The sequence below is a fragment of the Typha angustifolia genome, chromosome 12 (genome assembly GCF_048772165.1).
Source record: "Typha angustifolia cultivar Huaian chromosome 12, ASM4877216v1, whole genome shotgun sequence".
NCBI lineage: Eukaryota > Viridiplantae > Streptophyta > Magnoliopsida > Poales > Typhaceae > Typha > Typha angustifolia.
Window position 1 is genome coordinate 5,553,804 of NC_133250.1, and position 4,128 is coordinate 5,557,931.

The 4,128-nt window shown below is 33.1% G+C and overlaps 1 long non-coding RNA gene across 1 annotated transcript; it reads right to left on the reverse strand.

Annotated features, from left to right (window-relative positions):
* Nucleotides 1–1,159: 1,159 nt before the first annotated feature.
* LOC140772232 (uncharacterized) lies at nt 1,160–2,746 on the reverse strand. Its single transcript, XR_012106270.1, has 2 exons — nt 2,617–2,746; nt 1,160–2,381 (listed from the first exon to the last, which is right to left on the reverse strand). It is a non-coding gene; the product is annotated as an uncharacterized lncRNA (long non-coding RNA).
* Between the last annotated feature and the right edge of the window lie 1,382 nt (nt 2,747–4,128).

Sequence of the window (4,128 nt, forward strand, 5' to 3'; positions counted from 1 at the left end):
TAGCTAGTTTTAATAACCGGTTCCAAAAAAAATTGGGCATATTAGTTAAGAAGATTTAATTATGTAAGCCTAACTTCATAATTACATGTTCTTTTCTTCCGTTAATATTTCTCTCTTAGATATGATTATGATAGATATAGTCATGCCTTAATTACAGGAAATATCATTTAATACTAAACAATCTAAATTTGATTCTTTGGAGATAGACTTTATTTTAAATATGATTCTCTATCTCTATTTATTAGTAAATTTAATTTAAATCAATCTTAAACTAATGAGAAATATATGTAAATAATAAAAAATAATCAAAGAGATAAAATTTAATTAAAATTTTATAAGTTAATTATAAAAAGACTTCAATAACCTTATTATGATATATGTACATTACTCTCCGTTAAGGATATATATGTCATTTACTTGATAAATTATTAAAATAATATAATTATTAAAAAATAATGTAGAAGGTAATATATTTAACAAACAATAATTACCTTTTGAACCGGTAGTATCTTTTATATTTTTTATATTTTTATTATATTCTTTAAAATCTTAACCATTAGATCTTTTATCAAACCGATTAATAAATAATTAATTTGACAGTACGAAAGAAGTGCTCATGGTTAAAACACCAAAACTACCACGACCTTAAAGACAGTTCCCGGCCCTCTCTATTTCTACCTTAGTCTTAAATTATTTACGCAAGAGCTTAATGTCAATTTGCTTATATATCTAATTTAATTTGTCTATATTGAATAGGCAGTTAAAAGAACTACCATCAGTGCGTTTCTGAGGTATTAAAACTAAAATGCAGATATCAAATGATATATACCTACATGGTAGGGGGTTAACGATGATAAAGCACAAAAATATAGGGTAACTTTAATCAATTTCCCTTTTATTTAATAGGTGAAGAACAGTTTAAGATTACCATGCTTTCTAAAAGCTTAAATCTTACAGTGATCGACCCAATCAAGAACATTACAGGCCTAACACGTGAACATTACTATTTTAATTTACCATTGAGATCTTTTTGTTGTAAATGATTAGACAAACATACTTGCTTCTCTTCCTTTGTGAACTCTGTTGTCTAATAGACGACGATAAGTGCAACAGTGAATATTTATTTTTCATATTCTATAAGATACCGCTTAGAGTAATATGCATCTCAATAAGTTGTTACATGATGATGAACTATATATAGCAGCCATCTGATGAAGCTGGCACTATTTACAAACAAGGGGATACGTACTTACTTCCTAAGAAAAAGAATAAATTACAACTACAAACAACATATAAAAAAGAAGAAGAAGAATTATTTGTTCTTTGTTCACCATATAAGTGGCGCAAGGACACAAGAACTAAAAGAATCCACTACAAGCTAGAAGAAAAGAAAAAAATTACATGCTTTCTTTCAGAATCGCATATCATGTTTGGATCTCTATCAGATGGATAACGACCTTAGCTCACAGTGATGACACAAGGCTTGGACTTTTCTATCAAGTGGCCCGCAAGAAGTAATGCAATTTATAGAATCCCCTCAATTTTTTGTCTCCGTGCATGAATCTCCCTCTTTGTAATTATCCATTCCGTTCTTTTCTCCAGCTTCTCCTGTACTCCACCTTTTTAGCACAATTTACAAAAGCAACTTCTTCTTTACCCCGCCGTCTCTCTCCATGTGCGTCCTTCTTTGAGCAAGTCAAAGATCTTGATATTGATGGAAGAGCTCCCAATATGCAGTAGGTGAAGGTATCATAGAGGTGGATAACAAAAAACTAGGACTAGCCAAGGTGTTCTGTGCAAAATTCATGCTTGCCGTGAAAGCTGGGCTAAGCTCTTGCAAGAAGCTGAGAGGATTCACGCTCGTCAACGGTGAGAAGAAATTCGGAGATATCGGCGGAAGGGTAGAAGGGAGGGGAGATAAGATGCTTGGGAAAAGACCTAATTGATCGAACGCATCCGCATCGGTCTTCCTAGGCATATCGACTCTCGATGAGCTATTTCTTTGCTCGATCACCGCTAGCCGAGCGGCAGGCGATACCGCTCCCCCTCTGTTATTTATCCAAGGAGTAGGGGCATGAGAAATATCAGGAGGAGCACCAGAAGAAGAGGAGGACGCCCCGGTTAACCGTTGCACCAAGGACATGAAGTCGTTAGGGTTTGTGTGGATGACCCTAGGGGAGACCTCGTAGATTATGATCGGCTGCCGGTTTTGCAGGGGCGGTGCGGCTTGATCGAGAGGAAGCGGGGCCAGAGGAGGCTTCTTGATCTTGTGGGAGTCCTTGCTTAACCTGAGTGGGGTTGGTCTTGAACCTTGGATCTCTCGTCGCACAGAAGGCCTCCCTCTGTTATGCTCAGAAGCCATGGTGTCTTTGTGGTTGAGGCTTGAGAGATATAGAAAGATATAGAGAGGGATAGAGAGAGAATTAGGAAATATTATTAATTAAAGTAGGTAAGTAATTGTATAGAGCAAAATATTGTGGAAAATGGCATCCACATTTAATATTATATATGATGTAATCAAGTTAAGGAGCACCGGAGTGCTCATAAATTATATGATATATAACAAAAGCAAAGGAAAAATGAAAGAAGTAGAGAAGATTAGAAGAAATGGCCAACCTGGTATTGATTACGTTGAACTCGTCCATGCAGGTAACTTGGAGGATGCATAAACGTAATAAAACACCAAACAGCCTTATAAAAATCTTTGTCCTCTCAAGCGGATCCCACATGACGATTGGCTTTCTTGATCTCTTTGTAGGATGGATTTGAATTTTAGAAAATAATGTGTCATGTTTTTGTTTGGGCTTGGATGGAGCTTGATGTAAGGAGTAAACATGAGCATGCAGCTCCACGGAGTTGGTTGGAACTCAGAGGGTCTGCATTAATAATTGATTTGAAGAATCGTTCACTTTGTCTGATGTGGTCAATCGGTTCGTCAACATTCATGAAACGGTCAAACTGTTGAAGGGATCCAACTCTCCAAGATTACATTCTTTTCCTTTCTCATAATTGGAAAGAATTAAGAAAAAAAAACTTCAAAAGTTGCTTGTTTCTTGTTTAATTTTGATATGAATGATTCAATATTATTTCACATCGTTTGTTCTTTCATTAAATTACTAGAAAGAAAACGAGAAATAGTGCTTGATTGCAAAAAGTCATCTGCATGCAATCTTTTCCCACCATGCAATCTTTTCCCACCTCAAAAAGTAGGAGTGTAACTATTTTTTGTCCAGTATCCCAAAAGTCTTTCTTTACCTTTAAGTGGAACAGTTTACCAGCGAACCCCTAACCCCCTAACATTCATCTGCCCGGCTGCCCCTCATAGATCAAATAGAAAAATACTAAACTTTATTATTTTATCCTTAAGATAAAGCATTGATGTTATTGGTCCTTTTTGACGAGTGTACGTAGAAAATAAGAAATTTACCTCTTAATTTCTATCCATTAAATAAAAAAGAATTTGCATATAACTCCTTGTCTATTAATAAAATTATAATTTATACCCTATATTTTTACTATTTATAAATCCAGGGCTGACTTAATAAATATATACAGAAAATATCATACCATTAGATCTGTTAGTTAAACTTAATCAAATCTCTGAATTAAGTTAACTATACTAAGAAAATTATAAAAATATCCTCAACCAAATCATACTAAGGGCATTTTTGTTATTTTAGAAATATAGATAGTTTAGTCATTTTATAAAATAAAATATCTCTACTTAACGAAATATGATCACAGTATTAATACAAATATAACACATGGTATTTTTTGCACATATTAGCTAAATTATAGAACTCGATTTATAAATAGTAAAAATATTGAGTATAAATCATAATTATATTATAAAGAAGGGTGTTATATATAAATTTCTCTTAATAAATAAAATAGAGTAAAACTAAAGATGTTTACATGTTATAATCCGGAAAATATTATATTTAGATCTATATAAGATAAATGAAGTCCTCGTCCTGCTCACTTTCACTTTTTTTAAATATGTAATTCCTATATAAAGTGTCATTCGGGTTAATATTATATATTTTACATAAAATGCTTATATGAGATTAGGATTTTATATTCTATATTAAATGCTAATCGGTTAAGTGTTTTTCTAGGAGTTGGTGA